The 21,114-nt window shown below is 39.2% G+C and overlaps 1 long non-coding RNA gene across 1 annotated transcript in view; it reads left to right on the top strand.

The window, feature by feature from the left end:
- LOC104909654 overlaps positions 1–20,690 on the top strand; it is a 34,302-nt gene extending 13,612 nt beyond the window's left edge. Inside the window, exon 3 of the long non-coding RNA XR_792500.2 lies at positions 14,410–20,690. This is a non-coding gene — a long non-coding RNA (uncharacterized LOC104909654). The remainder of the gene's footprint in view (positions 1–14,409) is intronic.
- The last annotated feature ends 424 nt before the right edge of the window (positions 20,691–21,114 follow it).

Here is a 21,114-nt window from a genome sequence, read left to right as displayed (position 1 = left end):
ATTAATAATTTGGGATCACTTGGCAGAAGTTTCCATGAGATTTTTATCCATATATACTGAGAAGTTTCCCTGATGTCTCTGGTGTTTCTTCACTATATTTTAAGAGGATTCTACCCTTGAGAAGGCAATATGGTCTAAAAAAAAATAGGAGTGAGGTAAAATTTGAATACAGTCTAATTCAGATGTTTTTATAAAGTCTTGTAGACTTCTCTCCACAAACCATTAGGTCCTAATTGCCTCACTAATGTTATTTTATATAGTAACTGCAGCTCCCAACTCCTGATATTATGGCACCCAATAGGATGAAAGTAGGCACTTAGCTTTACCGTGCACTCTACTGTAACCTTTTCAATCCGTGATTATTATTCTCTCAACGCACACTTGTTCATTATTACTTAAAGGTGTTGTCCCTTGCACCAGGATGACACACTGCTGTGTAAATTAGAGCCATAACTAACCTGTTTCAGTGCTGAAGCAAATGCCTTTCCTCTGACAAGCCATGAATTAAGAGCTTCTCTTGTCCCTGTGGAAGGAGCCTCTCTCCTTCGTTCCTAATAAGGACAATGCTGAGATGGATTTAAAAGGTTCTTTTCTGTGAAAAGGGTTGATCTGTGATAATCTCCTATAATCTGAAGTCTAGGAGCAAACTCAGCACTACACCTGGATTGTAAATCCATTTTCTTACTCTCTTCTTCTTTTCTTTTTAAAAAAAAAAAAAATTCAAAAGTCTTTTAAATATAGTCCTTTCCTCTTCTATAAGGGACATTAAGGAAGTGCCTTTCCAATTAAGATTCAAATTGCATTAATTATTATTAATCTCAGTTCCAGTAATTCATAGCCCTTTTGGAAAGTATACGCTGTTAGGCTACAAACTGCATATTTGCAATATATGCTACCCTCACAGTTGATTTTTCTTTCCCTATGCATGCAACAGATGTTGTGCAGCTCAGGAAACATAATTATTTTCATTTTAACTGACCATTAAAGCTCTTAGAATTACATTTTCCAAGTAAATCATTCAATGAACTTGATTTGTTCTGTTCTTTTGTTTTCATTCATGAATTACTTCTGAACTACCCTAATTTTAGCAAATATTTGTCTAATTTGCACATCATTTTGGAGGAAAAGATGTTATGCTTGGATTTATGCTTATATTGCTAATTTCAGCTATTACATTCCCCATGTAGCCATTTGTTATCACAAATGTTATTACTGCTACTCCCTTGCTGGATGGGAATAACTTTCTCTATGGCCAAGTAGTGAAGAAGACATGATGAACGACAAATAATGAATGGAGGACACTTGTACTCATGTGGGAGTTCTTTATGCTAATACAAGCGGTGGTAAAAGGACAATTCCCCACACAATCATATGAATGAAAAATAAGTGACATGAATATACATTAATTGAAGATAACATAGGATAGGCAAGCCATGCTGGTTTTATGAGTCTGGCTGGGTTTTCACCATTGCAGGTGGTAAAGAGATCCTGATTTCCTCATCATCTACTTTTCAACAAGTAAAAAGTATCAGAGATAAAAATAGTTAAAAATAAACTTTTACCAGCACAGGAAAAGACCATGCCCCAACTGTTCTGGGGTGGTCTACTCAACAAATCCTGTTGAGTGTGCTGAGGATGACAGAAAAGGAGACAAAAATGTGGACCTAAGGAAGCACTGTTGCAACCTGTAAAGCTGCTGCAATCTATATAGGTCTCTAGCATTGATTATATTACTTGGGAGGTTATGAGGCTGGCTGAGGTCAGAAAAAAGTGCAGCTCTATCTCTATTCAGCACATTTAGGGCTGAAATTTTGTGCAGAAAGCACATATGACTATTTCTGTGAAGGGTTATTTCATATTTAGCTTTAATACATAGAACCATAGAATTGCTTAGTTGGAAAGGAGTTTTGAAAGTCATCTGGTCTAACTTCTCTGCAGTGAGAGGGAAACTTACAGCTAGATCACGTTGCTCAGAGCCCAGTCCAACCTGGCTTTGAACGTCTCCAGGGATGGGGCATCCACCATCTCTCTGGGTAATCTGTTCCAGTTCTTGACTTCTTCTCATAAACTTTTTTTTTTTTTATATCCAATATAAATCTCTTCTCCTTTAGTTTGAAACCACTTCCTCTTCTCCTATCACAGCATACCCAGCTAAACAGTCTGTCCCATTCTTTCTTATAGCTCCCCTTTAGATATTGAAAGGCTGCTCTCAGGTCTCCCTGGAGTCTTCTCCTCACCAGGCAGAACAGTCTCACTTCTCTCAGCTTGGCCCTGTAGGGGAGATACTCCCTCATTTGGATCATTTTTGTGGCCCTCCTCTGAAAGCACTTCAAAAACTATCCCACTGCAAATTGTAGGTTTTTCTTGGTGCATTCTGGAGAGGATTTGGCCAAACAGGATTTCATGCCAAACAAGAAGTACAGTTGCTTGTAATCATCACAAGTAATATGGATAAGGGGAACACTTCACACTGCTTTCTATTTACAGAAATGAAGTTATGTATACATATATGAACTGGATATATAATAATTAGCTTATTAGAACTAGTCTCAAAAATAGCCAGAAGGGTATGAGAACCTCTCCTGACTAAAATGAGATCCAGGTCACCTGTCCTAGAGATTAAGTGTGAAGCTCATCACTAGGTGTAATCCATATTAATGCCGTACACAGTTTAATCGTAGTGGCATTAACAGTAAATGTAACTTACCTGACATAGTAATATCTTTCAGCCGTTTGAAATCTAGGTCACCAATTTGATATTCCCAAGGGAGAAACAAAAAGGCTACAGGTTGTCTTCTATATGAAACAATGACAAAACAATAGGTCAGTGTTTTCACTTTTTAAGTTTTGGTGCTTTTTTTTTTTTTTCTTTCTAAAATTGTCCAGAAAGAGCCATTGCTGAGCTAATCAAGAGTGAAGAGCTAGCAAGGCACTACATATTGCAATATGTTGATCCCATCTCTTGGAAGAGCACTGAGCAGTGACAAATGCTTCTCAGAAAATTTGGGTCTTCAGTTTGTGAATGATGAAGGAGCTCCATTCAGCTTTTTTTTTTTTTAACACTGAATAATTCAGTCATTGCTCTCTGAAGACAAAAACAGATATAGCAGGGTAACTGAGAAAGGAACGTGACCAGAAAGTGTATCAGCTGGATTCAGCATGTTTGTTCTCAGTGATGCGCTATTACTTCATCTTGTCACAGAATCACAACTGTAGGGACCTCTAGAGGTAAATCAAGTTTAACCCCCTGCTAAGTTAGCTTCCCTACAGCAGGTTGTGACTGTCTTTAGAGAAGGAGATTGCACAACCTTTCTGGGAAGCCTGTTCTACTGTCAGTTGGGCTTAGGTGTACAGCAGATAAAAAAATATCCTCTCTCCTGAAATCAAGTGATAAATTAGTGAAGACAGGGAATGGAGGAGATAAGAAACATGCTGAGGAGGAGGTTCTGATTCCCAGAAGGCCAGATGTGGATAGCAGAAGCAGGGTCCTTCCGCTTCTGTAAATTACTCTTACCAAAGAAGGATAAGTTCCTCAATCCCATTCAACCTTATGCTTGGTGGTCTTTCTTGGAGGAAGCCAGCTGAGGTGGCTCTGACCCGCAGACTCCAGCCAGCCTTGGCTGCCAGCAGCACACTGATCTGAGTGCCCAGCAGGTTGCAGATAGCTGTAGCCCAGGAGCTGCAGCCAAAGCTGCCTTGCTCTCATCTGTATTCATGACTTCTAACCAATGCTAACCATTAGCCAACACTCAGCATATCATAGACAGTTACATTTCAATCATTTGAATCTGTGTAGTCATTTTGGATCTGTTTGTGTAGCAACCCAACCAAATAACAAGCTGAGACTCTCTGGCAGCTGTTGAAAGCATTTGTACTAACGGCTCCCAGACAGACTGCATTTTCATGCACCTACTGAGCTTTGCACTGGCCTTGCAACCCAGCTGTAAAGATCCACTATCCCATTGAGCTTTCTTTGACAGGAATCTGTCATCTTATATCCTCTACTAACAGGAAGACAGTCTTCTTCCTGACAGGGACAGCAGCTTATCCGGACAGAATCAGTACTATAGTGAGTGTTTTCTGTGTGTCTTCTCCAGATATCACTATGCAGCCTGGCACAGTGCAATGAAGTATCCTGGAAGATGAGATTGTTTTTCTATACAAATTTTGCATTATATCCAGAGTGGTATTTCAACGGAAGAGAGAAAGGTTGGTCTTTTGTTTCTCAAAATCAAGTGAGAAAGGTACTTCTTGAGGTGATGGTGGTTTCTGTTGGTTTGGTTTCTTTTGTTTCTTTGTTTTTAATTTGTTTCTGTTTTATGGCAGAGTTTCTGGTTTGATATAGTTGCTACTGATTCTGTTGTTGCTGTATACTTTGGTCTCTATTTAGTGAAATAAAGACACACAGGAGGTGCACTCTGGCCTTCTTACAGATGAGGACTTTTGCCATCATCTCCACAAATACACATCTGTGCATTTCCAAAGTCCCCTACAACTCCCTCCCAGTTGATTTTTCTCAAAGTCAGGTTTGACAGGCTCAGAGGCAGAAGCTCTGAAACAAGAAGAGCAATTCAAAAATCGCTTTTGTTCCAGTTTTGATTGTCAGGGTATGAATTTCAGAAGAAATTCTTTGCTTCCTTATGGAGATTAGGATAAAGGCTTAGTCTCTCAGGCTCTGAGGCAAAGATTTAGGGAGTTTTCCTGAAATGACCAGTGCCAAATTCTATCACAGGATACTGAAATAGAGAAATCTATTACACTATTGAGATATAATGTGTTCGTACATGACCATGCCTTCTGTTCATGCTGTGATCTGTGCAGCGGTCCCTTTCTGGGGATCCCAACTTCATCTGGGCCAGCCTTTGTGTGCGACACCTATTCCAACAGTGACCAGCATGCATCTGTCTGCTGCAATAACATCTGGATCATGTCAGTCCACTGAGTGCCATTTTTCTGTCTACAGTAGATCAGATCTGTGGGCCTAGTTATTTGAAGTTTCGCATCTCTAAATCATGTTCAAAGGAAGGAAGATTAACACATCCTCTCTCTGGATTTCTGTTTCATCCTCATTATCATAAGGTAAAAAGTAGATGTTTCACAGCATGCAGTCTTGCCTACATTTCATACCAATGTATGAATAACATTGGCAAAGACAGCCAACATCCTTGAAACAACAGTCTATTTTTTAATCTGTGCAGACAAGTATCTTGTGATTAACAGCTTGTTATTAAAATATTTCTGAATTGTTAACTGCTGAGAAGAGGATAGGAGTATTAACACTTTAAAAATAGTTTCATTGAAAGAAACTTGAGATGCATCATCCATTCAATTAATCATTGCTTAACAAATATTATGGGCAAATATGGGAATATAACATTGTTTGAACTGCCTGGCACACTCCCTTGGATCTCTGTCTTTCTGTAGCCAAACTTTTATTTGGAAAATTTCAGCCAAATGATTTTGCAGTTTGCAAGAGAAAAATAAGGGAAAAAGTTCCTTTTCCTTATTTAAAAAAAAAAAAAAAAAGAAAGAAAGAAAGAAAACCAGAAAGAGAGAGAGCATGAGATACTTTATGAAATGTTTTTGTGGTGTTTGTGCTTTGAAGTTCAGCCTGGATAATTTGCAAGTGGTGGGACACGCTCTTAGATGTGCCTTGTGCTATTCTTTGAGAACGTTACCGAAACCTGCTCTAGCCAAAAGCCTGCAGAAGAACATGCACCATAAAGACCTCATTAAATTTGTCCGTAAAACTTTATAGAAATTACACATTCTTCATCTCTTCACAGCTCCTGCATGTGTTCTTAGTACACATGTATCACCCTTGTAACAGAGCAACTGAACTGGCTACAGCTATGAGCTATGGGTTTTCCCTGCCCATGGTGGCTCAGTACTACAATAGCGCTAGAGCTAAGGGCTTACCTCTTGTATGTTCTCTACAGTTCCCTGGACAACTACCAGGAATCATGGAGGAGGTGAAAAAAAAAATGGATATAGCAGTAGAAAAAGAAAGATTAGAAAAGCCAAGAATATGATAAAACTCTAGGTAATAAAAATTAGATGCACTCTTGGGGTTTGTGAGACTAAGGGGTTTCAAGCTATAAAGATGAGGAGTGCTTAAATGCACTTGTTTGGAAAGACTAAATGAGCCCTACATCTTTGGTGGCATTATCAGAGATGGTCATTTTTTGTTGCTTTTTTTTTTCCCCCTTCGTATAATCAATGAATATAAAGATGTTATAATTATGAAATAAACAAGAGAGTTTGGTAAAGCAAGTTACAATAACAAAAAGAGAATAGATAGAATGCTTACCCACGTCCTGGGCTCACTGCAAAACTCCAGAGGAGGGATCTCCAGAAGAGATCCTTTCTTACTGGCAGTCAGCTCTTAAATGGGTCTAGGAGAGGTAGAGCCAGGCTCCACCCCTTCCGGCAGCACTGGTGAATTGCCTTCACCTGTGCTCCCCTGTCTCAGGTGATCAATCAGAGGTTCAGGCCGTGATTCAGCAGGAAGTTTCTACTCCTAGGGTTAAATGTACTTTCGCACAAATCCTCATCTGCTGCAGGTCTTGTCCTCCCCTGCAGATTGTCTGATGCCAGCTTCTGTACTGGCACGGCCGGGGGCTGACTCCTTTGTTACTGATCTGCACAGTATCAAGAACAATCAAACTGTGATGACCAACCCTACAATCTGACAAATAATTAATGGACCACTCCTCTCCTGTTTCCAGACTGAAGTTCATGGATTGTAAAGCGAGAATGCACTTTCTCCTAGCAGAGGGTGTGGAATATCACTGTTTCTGTGTTCAGGCTCCTCTTATGACTGAGTTTAACATCTGATGCAGCTGACTGATCCTCCCAAAATCCAAGCCAGGCAACACAAGAATCAGTTTGTCAGCATAACCAGAGACAGTGCAAAACAGTTGCTGCCTATGGTTTGCTTGTCTCCCTGCAAAACAAAAATTCTCACTTTTTATAGCATGTGTTGGAAGAATTGGGTGAATAAGTGCCCTAACATAGGAGTTGAGACTCTGCAGCAGTCATATGAAACCCCTCACCTTCAGTTAAATTCTTTTGAAGCACTGAACTCCACCAGCTGGGATGAGATGCAAATTATCAATTAATTTTCTTAAAATAGGAGGCTTTTGGTCTCTTCTTCATCTCATTAGTATTTCATTAAAAGAAAAAAAAGAAATTCCATCATTACCAAACAGAAAAATCTGTGTGTAACTAACCATAAAGTTAAAGAGCAAAACATAGACATGTGTGCATGTGTTTACATAAACATGTATGCAAGAATACAAATGCAAAAACATGCTGTTATATCTATATCTCTCTATATATTTATATCTGTGGCATTTGCCATCTGTTAGCAGTGTAATACTGGAAATAAGCATCTGGCACTGTTTCATATAGTAGGGCCTTTTGACAGCTGATGCTAGGGAATGCTGTACCTTTGGGGATTACCAAATAATTAATTAGGAGTAGGTAAACATACTGCAGAACACAAAATTCCTATACTGAAAGCAAGAGTGTCAAGGTACTCTTAGATTTATTTTTCATCTGGCCTGGAGCCTAACATCAGATTTAATGCTTTTTGGCGGGATGCCCTGACTGTATTTAGGGCAATTTTTGTTAAAAGTGAACCATAAAAGATGTTAATAATGTTACTTGTTAATTTTGCATCCACATTATTATTACAACTCCACAAGGTAGTTAACTGTAAACACTGAAAACAGTGCAGAGAGAATCATTGAGAAAGGTTCCAGAGAAATAAACTGCAAGAAGATGTGTGCTGCATGAACCATATGGTATGCTATGTGTTACCCATGGGTTAATGGTTACAGAACGCTGGAAAACAGATGTGACATTTGAGCTATTCAAAGGCTAAAACGTTTTCTTCCTTATCAGATAGAATTATTCATTGGCTTCCAGGTTCAAAAGTGTTTAAGTCATTGCTGCATTTACTGCACTTACTCAGGCACCTGCAAGGGCTCTTTTTAGTCATATGTCTTTGCAACCCTTTGCTGGGTGTAGTGTGCAAATGAAACAAGCTGTCTCTTGGAACGCTATTTTCTTCTGTTTCCAGAGCAAATCAATCTTATAGTGTGGGATATGAACAGCTTTAGCTAAGGGAATGGTACAACCTTTCAATCTTATATTGTGTAAAGCCAAGATACTTTTCATTGCTTTGCTGTCATGCATTGATTTTTGAATGAATTAATCAAAATTGTAGCCAGGAATTGGGTGGAGACTGGAAACTTCCCAAAGGGGAAGGGAAAAGCATATCAGTTGCTGTCCTGTAGAGGTGGCAGTCAGAAAAGACATTTGAAACAAGGAATGAAATTTGTAAGGAGGACGCAAATAATATGGTCTGCTTTGCTACAACTCCATATGTACACAGACAGACACATACACAGACATAGATTTCATGCTCAAATTGACTATTTGGTTCCTAACAAATGCCATGTCATGTGCACCCCATCTCATCATGCTTCAGAAATTTCCATTTTGTCATCTTTTTTAGTAGGATGATATTTTCACTATGATGCAAGAAGCTCAGCTTCTCAACTAGGTATGGAAAACATGTATTGCACTCAGAAAACGAGTATGTGTATATATATAATTTTACTAGCCACTGATGTGTAGTTGCCCTCAGAAATGGAGCAAGAAATATCTCTACCATGCAACAGCAATATAGAGAAATAATCAAATCCAGAGATGCTGAATGAGATGCACCTGTGGAAACAGAGGCAAATATACAGGCAGACAGAGCTTGATAAGAATGTGAGGGGGAGGAACTTTGGGGGTCACATTCCTGCACTAGCAATTAGGGCATTGTTACAGGATGTCATCAAAAAGGATTGTTTCTGGCAATGCTGAAACACTCAGAGTTGAACAGGGGAAGCTGCAGGATAATTTCAGAGGACTTGATGGCTGTGAGAGCATGGCCATGGCTGGTTGCACATGGATGCTGTTGCTCCATCAGGTGCTTCGGCACTGGCACCATCACGCCAGGCTGGTTCCAACCTTCTCTCAGGGCTGTTCGCTTGCTGATTTGTTGTGTGGCTCCCTGCCTCATGTACAAGTTCCTTGGTCTTCTTCATCCCAAATGCTTTGAGTACCAAAGGCAACAGTTGTTGGGCATTCATTACATTTTGCTCGCAATGTGCAAATATGCTGATGTGGATCAAGCCTCATTCATTAAAACTAAATTAATTGAAATCATGATTAACAGTAATAAATACAGTTGTTAGATTGTGCACTTTATTACCTGGGTTCTTTGGCAGCTATCCATTATTTTAAAGCAGCATCTGTTAACATACTATAATCCTATGTGAGAAAGTGAAATAGAGGCTTTGCTTTTTAATAAAGAGTGTAAGATACTGCTTTTGAAAATTCATGACTGCATATGCTACTAATCTTGATGATGAACTCAACAGCTAAATTAAAAACAACCCAAACATCATGCCCAAAGGGAAGCAGCATCATGATAAACTGTAGTTGAACCGCACCACAGCCTAATAAGGAAAAGAAAATCAATACGTGAACTTCTTTAAGAGTCTTCAGTGCAACATAAATGTAAATGTCGTTAATAGGAAGCTGCCATCTGGACAGTTGGATGATGTAGATTCTGGCAATAGAGGTGCCATTCCTCTTGGAAAGCACAAGAAAATCAGACTTTGAAAGATGTTGCAAACCAAGTTTTACTGAATCTCTTTTGAATATATTAAAGTTGGCTATGAGAAAAGGCTTGCAAAGCCATCAAAAAGGCTTCCTCTTCTTCATGTTTTGGATCAGGGCAGAGATCACTGTTCAAATGCATTAGTAATATATAAATCTGTACAAATGTGACCACAGAAAAATAAAGGTGAGATGCTCTTTTTAAAAGATCTTTTCTCTAAAAAGGAGATTGTACTCCAAAAGAGTCTGTATTATGGGATTCCTACTTTATATATGTAAAACCCTGAAGTCAAAGATGGTTTGGAGGAGAGAGAAAGCAAATATTTTTAAGACCTTTTTTTAAATGATCACCGCTCCTTATTTAGTTTCAGAGAAGACCGCAGAACAGCAAATAAATGAAAAGCAGGTACTTTTCCCCAAGAATGTTTTTACTGTACATTTTGTAGCAAAAAAAAAGAAAAAGAAGAAAGGAAAAAATATTCTGATCACAGGGATGTCATTTCTAAAACTCCAAGTAGGAAACATGACAAATACAAGATCAAGTACACAGCCATGTCACAATATATCTCTGCACCTTTAAAAAAAATATACATAGAGTTTTTTTCATGTGTTATTTGCTCTGTGCCCTGACCCTTTCCCCACATCTTTTACAAAATCATAGGAACTATGTGCAATTTCAGAATGGCTCCCAGCAGCTGATCATTGGCAGCCAACAAATTAATAAACAAGGACAGTTACAGTAGCCACCAGAATGCTGGAAATCACAGTCAAGTCACTGAGGACAATGGGCCACGTGGATTTCCAAAACCACAGAAATGCTCCCCAACAAGGAATCTGAGAATCAATTTACAAGCCCTGAAGAACTTATATTCTTAGTCAGCAAATAGCTTAGGGTGAGGGGCAGGGGCGCTTGGGTACTTGGAAAAGGCTGTTTGTGTGCAGGGGACATGGGGGAGACTCCTTGTCCTGACACCCAAATTTAACTCTTTTTATGTGGCTAATTGGGAACATATCCAATCCCCTGAAACACATAAAAACTTACATTTCATGTGATGCTAGTGGTACAGTCAAGCTGTGTCATGGAGACTGTAGAAAGCTTTTGTCACAATAGGGTGGAAAACTGTGTTTTCTTTGTCAGTTGAGTAGAGAGTGACAGTGTGACCTCTGCCAGAAGCAACTGGCATTCGTAATGTAGACTGTTCGTGGGAGACACTTTGGTTTTCCCTTTCTTTTTCCTTTACTATGAAATCTTGATAACTACTTTTTGCATCTTTGTTAGCAAAACCCCCAGAGATACCAATAGTTGCTGCAATCTGCCTTAAGCCCTGACAAGCAGAGACTATGAAGAAGATGGAAGAAAGAGGAGGATTTTTTAAAAACTTATCAGGCCCTGGATTTTAATTTTTCTAGGACATGAAGTGGTTGTATCAGAGGTGGGTTATACAGGACTTCAGAAATTCGTCCTTTTTACAGATCCTCCTTTTCATCCAGGGGATTTAGTGGGAGACTGAAAACAAAACAAAAATACATGGAAACAGACTTTCTGGGAAAGAAAAAACCAGAAACCAACAAAACAAAACAGCCCAGAAGCACTCACAAGGCAAAACAAAACAAAAAATCAGCAAATCTCAAACCAAAAGCCCACTCGACAGATATTATTATTTTCCCAGATGTCACAGTTAACGCTACAAGATAAACAATTTGCTTTAATCTGTCCCTGCGGATGCCCTGCCTGTGCATCTGAGAAAGTCATTCGCAATAATAACCAGATGCATCCTAGCACCAGTCTTACATCCACGGAAGTGCATTTCTGTGGATAAAAGTAAGAGTTGCCCTTAATAAAAAAAAAAGAAAACCTTTAAAGTTAAATTTATGCTCTTAAACCCCTTTTCATCCTCTTTGTTTAATCTTGTTTGACAGTTCACCAAGAATTTGAAAAACTTTTGGAAAGCAATGATAAATACAACAGTAAATTTCTTGAAACATTCACACATGTTTCAGCTGGGGACCAACAGGAATGGTGCCATATGTGTCTATTCACATTGCAAGACCTTCTTTCTCTTTTAGCATCCCAATTACTTATTTATTTACCTATCCTTTTTGCCAGTACAACTGAAAACATTTCCTCCCCTCTCTTTCCAAATGCAGCAGCAGCATGCTACTGCAGCAAACCACGATATATAACACATGAGTGGAGAAGATGGGGGGAGACTTTGATATTTACACTGTGCTTTCCATTACCCACTCTGAACTCCCATAAGTCCCTTTTGCCCCTGTTAGGTCATTGTCATCGTACTGTAAAAGCATGCCATTCACCGAGAGGCTCCTCTTTGTCCAAATGTTCGTAATCTTTTTTGGGTAGGTACAACATTGAGATGTAGCAAAGTCTCCCATGTCAAAAGAATGGCTACGTTTAGTTTTGCCCTCCAGAGGCAACATGAGGAGGCTGCGAAATTTGGACTCCGGCTGGCCCAGCAGTGGTTCTTTGTCTGAATGGCGGGCCGCCGTGGAAGTTCTGGAGTCTGTCGTCTCCTCCTTTTTCTGACATTTCAGTTCCAGGGAGGCAAAAGCTCCCATTAGACGGTCAATGTTGTGTTTTGACCTGGAGGGGGGCCTCCACTTACTGGACAATGTGCCCTGTTCACTTTGGAGGCTATAATTATCACAGTCACGGCTATTCATAGAGCTGGAAGAAGAGGAGATGCTGCTTCTCACAGACCCAGAGTTAAACTCCATAAGTTCGTTTCTCACCACCACTTTGGGGTTAACTTGGGGCAGGACTCCATTCTGAACCAGTTGTGCTCCATTTGTCTGTGAGTAGACATTGCTGACGCTGGACATCTTCCCTTGGGAGTTGTTGCAGACCTTGTAGCGGACCATCAGTATTACAATGAACACCAACAGAGTTGCCACAATGATGCCCCAATGATCAGAATCATGGTCCCTCCCAGGAAATGGCTGTGCATCGACTGGCACTGAGGGTAGTCTTCTTTGGTGAAGAATTGGGCGCACCCCACAATATTGGTGGCAGTAAGAGTAGTGGCGGTGTCATCCCACATTGCCAGAACACAGAGGTCATAGCCTGTTCCAGAAACAAGGTTGTTCACGACAAAGGCTTTGTTTGTAGCAGGAATCATCCTTGAAGAAGAAAAAAAAAAAAGAAGATAAAAGAAAAAATATGTTACTGAGGAAAATGAGGAAACAAGAGAACAGTCATGGGAACAGTGTGTGAGCTGGCAGGAAGGACTCAGAGCCATAAAGTTCAAACAAGCATTCAAACTTCCTGGTTCCTGTGGGTCCAATATTCTGTATTCGGGAATACAGAAGTTTTGAGGGCCAACTCTCAAATGTACAATAAAGGGAATAAGGAAAACCAAATCAAACCAAACCAGTCTGCTCCTTTTCTCTCCTTACTTGTATCTGATCTAATCTTAAATATATTCAAACCTGAACAAATAATTCAGAATAAAAATACATGCCTACAAAGAGCAGTTCTTTCTGAGTGTGCAAATGACCACTGCATTTCCTAAGTCTGATCCTGGCAGTAGTGACAGCACTTCATGGGTGCCTGAACATGTACTGTATAACTGTGGTAGGTTGCTTACCTTGTGAAGACAAGAGACTACATTTAGTTTTAGTGTTCCTTGAGAATGCAGGGCAGGCAGCCTCTCCTACTTCAGAGAAAAAGAAATATTGGCATTCTCAGTGGCTGAGAATAAAACCAGAGGGTACCCCTTGCCTTTTTTTTCTCAGTGGCTGAGAATAAAACCAGAGGTACCCCTTGCCTTTTTTTTCTCCTTACTGCCACATAATTACAGGCTCGAGGGAGAGAAAATAGCTGAAATCAGAAACAGTCCATTTTGACTTAGAGATGCAGATCTTTAGCACAGGCAACAATGTGCAATACAGAGCAAGCTGGCATGAGTGTAACTGGGATGGCCGTAGGAAAAAGGCATACTCCTGGCAGTGCCAGGATTTCCTAGCCTCAAACAACCATCACAGACAGCACACATTACAACACTCCAGGGACTCTCAGTGCAGTAGGAGGGAACAGACCTGCATGGAGAAGCAGCATCAGGGCACTACAAGGTGAATATCTGATCATCTCTGCATCTGTGCATTCCTGCACTTAGACATCACATCAGCCTGGCCACAGGCAAGGTTCTATTTCCATTTAAAAAGCAACAATGAAACAAACAAAAAATTCTGTAGGTAAAAGTAATATCGATGAGAAAAACTTGGAGGATAAACCTGGCAGATTTACTCAATATTATATTTCAGATCCCTGTCACATTTATCGTTATAATAGAAATGTTCTGCTCAAACATGGATGAACTATTCATTATGAGGTGAGAAGACATAAAGCAGCCCTCTTGGAAAATGCTGGGAACTATAGCTAAAATGGCTACTAATAGCCACAGTGGCTGGTCTCGAGTCATTTCTAATTGTCCTCCTCTCCGTGTGGCTCTGACAACAACACACAGCTGCCACAACAGCATGGGGGCCACGCCTGCACACTGCCGAATTGTTCAAGGAACAGTTTTGTACCATCTTCATAACTAAAATCCATAGACCACAGCACTTATTGTTCCTGTGTGTTACTCTGTTTCTCCCTTCTACCAGTTATTATTATAGTTCACCACAGTATTATCAGGCCTGGGAATGAGTGTAACAGTGGGGCACCTATTTCATCTATTTCTATCTGACACATATTCTCACATTTTCCAGATGATCTGCAAGCGGAGACATACTGAAAATCTTCATGGAAGGTCTGCTGCTGATGATTATAATGCCTCTGCATTTATTGTCAATGCGAACCCTGCAACCAGCTCTTTTCTTCATCTCTCCCAGGTCTCACAAACTGAGAAAACTCCTACAGGGGGATGCCATCCATCTCACACTTTGCTCTGCTCCATTCTTATTTGTCTTCCATAGATTTCATATAGTCCCTATCCTGCAAAGGGAATGTCATATACACAAGCCAAGGATGATACACAGAATAAAAGAATCAAGCTTCAATTACACGATCTTCAGGCTCATGAGCAATTTCACCAGTTGCTTCATCTCTCCTTCTGTATTACCCAATGCTATAGTCCACTTTCCACTCTAACTGTCAGCTACGTGCTTACAAAAAATCTGCAGGGCATAAGGCCTTCAGAAATTGTTTCATTATGAAACATAACTGCAAAGAAAAATAGCACTGTTAGCAGAAAGAATAGACAGCCCTGCAAAACTGAGTCTCAGTCTCGGATCATAACTCACAAGAAACAGAGTTATAGCACCATCTGCTAGAGTGCTTCCTTCTGCTTTACACTGATTAAACACAGAGAGATCTTTTTATTCTCTCTGAGCAAACGGCAAACAACTGAGTTTACATAGCATATACACTTACACACATCTTACATGAATAGAAGTATAGTATTTCAGCTTAACACTCCATGCTAGTTTATACGGAGTGAACATTAGTAACCTTAATCATTTACAACTTGTTTTCTTCATATCTGATTACATGCAAGCTTTCAAGGAAATGTAGCTACTTGGAACATTTCAAAGGGTGGCAGTGGGTGATAGTGGCCATGATGGAGCCAGTCCGTGTGAAAAAAAGAACAGCAGTGAGGCCAAAACCAGGTCTAAAACATGGATAGGTTAGTTGCCTTGAAACTTGTCATAAAAGCTCATCTTAGTCTTTGAAAGAAATGGAGTCATTTCTAAGCTCAGTCAGTCCTGGGAGCTACAGCTGTGATAATATTGCTACTAATAATAGCTTTATAAAAGAACATAGTTGTAATCCCAGTTATGGAAAAAGCAATCAACTCTCCATGTACATCTAAAATGAAGATTTCTGGATGTTTCTGTAAATAAACTTTAAATGTTCTTGTAAAATGTTCGAATTAACATTATTGTAGAACAGCTGAGCATAGGAGTAAGCACCAAATTTAGTCTACTAAGATTTAAGTAATTAATCTTAGTTTTCAAGCTTGTAGGGAAGATCTCATGTTCGTGAAGCTGCCGAATTGAGAGAGTATTTCGATATTGTTTCTATGCCTTACCTAGCCCTTCTCAGTCAGCTTGCCTACAGTCAGCTTTGATGGATGACATGTCTTAACGTTCCCCACACCTCAAATGCATACAGACACATTTTCACCCTGGGATACCGATGACCATTTGATTGTCCAAAGCAGGGTAGCTGCAAGATGTCACTTCAGTATATGCTTTGCTGCATGACAAGGGTATTCTCTTTGTGGCTGCTATACACATCCAGCACTGTTAGTCACGGATCATCATGCCCAGCAGTTGGGACTGAGTAGCCAGGAGCTGCCACAAAAACAAAAGGGCTCTTTAAATCTGTGGGCCAGCAGAACTGCTGAAAGGCTTTGCTCAGTCAACTCAGGGTAACTAAACACAGAAAGTTGGTTTTAGGTATTCTATTGCCTGGATCTCAGAGGACATTAAAAAAAACAACTTCATAACTTGAGGCAATGAGCTTGATATTGTCCACCACCTCTGCGGGACAGTGCAATCTTGCAGAGAGTGGGAGTAAAGATCTAACTTTGATATTAGCCTTTCTTCAGGGGGGAAAAAAATACCTGCTGAGTAACTACGAGAAGAAATCAACTAGAAAAACACTTGCTTAATTTTAAACTAACACTAAGTTTTGATAGGTGTACAGTTTAAGAAGCCCAAGAATACTGAGGCCTGGGAAAGCAGTGTCCTCAACTATGTTAACAGTGTATGTGTAGGGACATAAGAGTTCCCAGGAAAGGATCTAAAACCAACAAGCTTTGGATAGAGAATCCACTTAACAAAAGGCATTTAAAATCTAAGTGAAAGAAGAAGAAATTTGGAAATATTTTCAAATTTTTATTTTCTCCTTAGGAAATTTCAGCTTAGACTCATAAGACAGTAATTTCCATTTTTCTCTTCCAGTTTACTTCCCTTGTGGTGGGAGCAGCAGGTAAATCTGTTCCACATTGGCACTTGAATTTGTTATCTGTCTTTTAAGGTAGATTCTGAATCATACCAGTGAAGATTAAAAATCTTCTTATAAGAACTTGGTTCCAATCTCTCAGAAAATATTACCTTTAAGGAATGAAACGAGCAAGGAGATCTTACAGTTGATCTTCATAAGGAACAAAAAACCCTATTCTCTCACCTTTTGCCACAGTATTGTCACTTTTGGAAGAGGAGGGGAGACATGGCCAGGACTGGGGCATGGCATTTGCGTGAAATAGACTGTCAACAGACACATGCACCCATGTGTTATGAAGAGTTAGGAAAGTTAGAGGAAAGTTTTCAAACCTTTTACAAATTCATGGAGACTTAATGTCTCACTTTCTGAAAGTACAAGATTGAGACCATGACAAAAAAAGCACAGTGTTACCACTTTATTTGCATTCAACCTTATTTTATACCATTGCTAAAAAGTCCTTATTGTGTCCTTAAAACAAATTTAAAATTATTCCCTTTAGTGTGTGGTGTTATTAAGAAAATCCAAAAATAAATGACTTAGAAATGCAGGAGAAAAAGAGTTGCTGCAAACCTCATACATAATCCCAGATCTGAGTGAGCACTGAAGCTTGCAGGCAATGAACTGGTCTGAGAATTTAAGAGATCTGCATTTTATGCTCTACTTTATCACTTACATTGATATCAGGCTCTACTTTATCAGAAACTTTCAGTTCCTGAGAAACCATTTTGCTGTACTGTAAATCTCTTCATTTATAAAATGGGGATAATGCCAGCAATCTACTTTCAAAAGAAGCCTATAGTGTATGGGAGGAAATTAGCAGATATTATGATTACACTGTAATACACGAATGGATTCTTTTCTTCTTTGTAGCACTGGGGATTAGCAGTGAACTGCTGGTTAATACTGTGGCTATGGAAAACAGAGAATTTAGAGAAAAGACAGATTAGGCTAATTGGCTAGGCAATTCCATTCCTTTTCTCCATCCATGAAAGGTGTGATACCATCTAGTTTTAGCCTGAAACCGCTTTAGTCACAGACCTCGCAGGGAGACGTCTAAGCAGCTCCTTTGAGGAGGCATTTGCAGCTCCCAAGACTCCCATAAAACTCAGTTTTATGCTGACCTGCTAGACTACATTGCTTTTCCTGAAGTCCTATTTTTGTATTGTCCCGGGCTTTTCATTATCTACACTGCAGTACAAGTCATCCTTTTGGTTTTAACTGAATAGTAGGCATTTGAAACGGAATGTCATGTGAATTTGCTTAGAAACACATTTGCTGTGCCTAAGCTGCTTGACACAACCTCTTCCTGCATGATTTTACCTCCACAAGTCATGCCATGCTGATATGAATTGTGTCCCAGGACAGATACCTCACAAGGAACGGTTCGTGTTTCTGCTGGCACATTCTATTTGCCTTCACAGTAGCTCCAGAAAGCTGCACGGTCAGAATGATTCTTGGAATATTTTAACTCCCAAACAATGGTGTAAAAATCATTCCAGCAATCATATCAAGACTTTGTCAGTATACATGAGGAATGTTTCTGTGAACTCGTTAATTTGCCAAGATAAATGTGACCCCATACACTAATTATGAAGTAACTGCAGTGTTTAACATTGTCACCATGCTCTATAAGCAAGTAATGAAGAAGAAAGTAGGCAGAGGAAGAAAGGTGGCAAGGTGAAATAGCTTGGGTCCTGTAAAATCTTTCCCTAGTTAACTTTGTGTACTTAAAGTTCCTCAAACGTAGAATTGAATTTTTGTAAGAAGTGCAAAATACTGTGTTGATTACTCTAAGAACAAGAAATTGATTCAGAAAAGGTAAATATTGGAATCTGACTAATTTTCATTAGCGAAGATCTTTCAGCAAAACAAAAACAATCAGAAAAATAGTAAGGTGAATTAGGAGAGGGGAAAGAGGTCAAATAGTGGGCAGATATTGAGAGGAAGACATGAAGGATCTAATTAGCACTGAAATTCCATATGTGATTGATTACCTGGAGGAGAAAGCAATTAGTTGACAAATATGGATTGCACAATTGGCACTGTTTTGTGATTTTCTTGAAAGTTTGATATCTGTACTGTTGTCATTTTTGCTGTGCTTTTTTTCCACCTGAAAGCCCCTACTTCTGGCATTATGGAATGAATGAAGGGCCTAAAATCTTACTAAAGATTAATCAAAACAACATTGAAAATTGATTTATAACCTTTATAGATGCAAAACTAAAGCTTTTTAAAAACAGCCTTTCCTTGTAAGGCCTGAAGAACCAGGAAGCAAATACAGAGAGCCAGTCACATTACAGTGTGAAATGTCACAATCATTTGGTACCTGATTCAAGATTTTTGAGTCCAAGAATTTGAGAAAGACCAAGGCCTACTGTAACCTGCATCTAGAAAAAAAAAAGATTGTTGCATCTGCTTTCTCCTGGTGTCTTGGGAAAATGATAGTTGTTAGTGTTAGGGATGTAATTTCTGTCAGGTATGTCAACAGAAGAAAATGTCAGATAATTCCAGAAGGTAGCCACACGCATTCAGTAAACACTAGCTCAACCCAGCATGAAAAAAATTCCTGCATTTTTTATTTCACTAGTTTTTTTGGGAGGGGCTATGGTATGCATTCTTAATTTTTGTTTCAGGTGGAGCATTTATTGTTAAACACAAATCCCTACCTGCTTTTATGAATCTTGTCTCCTCATCACTTGTGCATCCAGCTGCCCATCAGAGATGGGCAGAGATGCCAAATGATACATGTAATATACATCATTTCATTATTATTTCCTAATTTCATTATGCTTTTTTCTGCTCATTTGGAAAAGTGAGAAAGTGAAGACAGAGCCAGAAGCATTAGATAAGCCTGTCATGAGATGATGAGCCAGGGAGATACCAATAATGAATATACTCCCTGTGCTACAGAGAGCAAAGTGAGAGGAGGGAAAAAAGAAAAGAAAAATGAACAAACAAACAACACACACACACACAAAATTAAACTTCTAGCTCAGAGAATATAAATTTCTTGTGAGATCTGAAATGTTGCTGAACATTGTCTCCTGAGGATGTACAGACGTCGTTCAACAGGTGACAGGGAAGCTTACTGCACAAGGCTGAGAAGGGAATGCTGTGGCACAAGGTATTCTGCTCTCCTCCAATAGCCATTACTCTAGGAGAAAATATTTCTCTCCTTATTATTCCCAGATAACTTCTTGCATATAGTAGGGATCTACAAGCAGGCAAAATTCATGAGGGTGAATAAAGGAATGAAATGAGACTTTTAAACTACTTGTTCTATACTGTGGGAATAGAATGTTGTTTCTTTATCAGAACAAAATAAGAATTTTGTTAATTTCATGGCCTCTGCTACCATTTGGGTCCTTTATTAGAACTAATAGTTCTTTTCAGGGGGCCTTTCTACTTTATTGGGGTTCTCTGATAAGTTTTCATTGCTAATCTCCTAGATAAATCTTCGCCAACAACACATACTCAGTATATACGTATAGTAATATGTATGTATATATATATCCGTAGAGATTAGGTAGATAGAGTAAATTATAAGAATAGAGAATTAAAGGATATATATATATAAGCTAGTAACAACTTATGTATAGCCAGCATTGAAAATATATGTCACACACATTGCAAGAGTATCCTGTGCAAATTAAAAGGACAATTGGTTACATGCCTCAGGGAGTGCCTGAAGAAGGTATTGAGGAAGATCAGGCACCTCCCCTCCGTACTCTTTCTTTAACAAAGACTGAAGAAAATCACCTTATCAATATGAACAAGAAGAGTGTTGAGACATCTTGGAGATGACAGGACTGACACCAGATAACAAATAAATTAACAAATGTAAACCTTCTGATAAGAGTGTGAACCTGGAGTACCTAGCCAGTGGGGAAACAGGGGAGGGGGGGAAGGCAAGGATATAAAGGCTGTCATGTTGTGTCCATAGGTGCGCTCCTGCTTGCGGGATGCCCGCCACTGCAATCACGAATAAAATCTGCTTTTATCAGAGATATCATCCTGACAAAAATTATTTGGATATTTCCAACAAGTACTATCCATTTCTTTCATATAGATGTGACAAGAGCGGACATTTAGTGCCCTTCATCTTCTAAGAAACTAGAGACTTACCCCAGGAATATTTGAGAGCACAAAAGATAAATTCAAACACACCCAAGTTACTCAGTTGCAGATAAAGCACCTTTCACCTCAATAGGTCTGTGATATTAACTGCCTCAGAAAAAAAATCCTCACACTAATTCAAATACAACTAAAACATATTTAAGCTCATTAGCAGAGTAATTGAAAGCCTGCACAGTATTTCTGTTAGTAAATGTGAAGCTGAAGTATTTATGGAAACAAAGTATAGCCATAAAATCACTCTTTATCATGTTAATACAGAGCTATCACAATTCACAGCAATGTTTCAAAAAGCCAGACTTTAAATTAGAGATTAATAAAAATATATA

Source organism: Meleagris gallopavo, chromosome 2, assembly GCF_000146605.3.
Source record: "Meleagris gallopavo isolate NT-WF06-2002-E0010 breed Aviagen turkey brand Nicholas breeding stock chromosome 2, Turkey_5.1, whole genome shotgun sequence".
In the NCBI taxonomy this organism is placed as follows: Eukaryota; Metazoa; Chordata; class Aves; order Galliformes; family Phasianidae; genus Meleagris; species Meleagris gallopavo.
The sequence above is the reverse complement of the archived record's forward strand: the minus strand, read 5'-3'. Positions and strand labels throughout refer to the sequence as shown.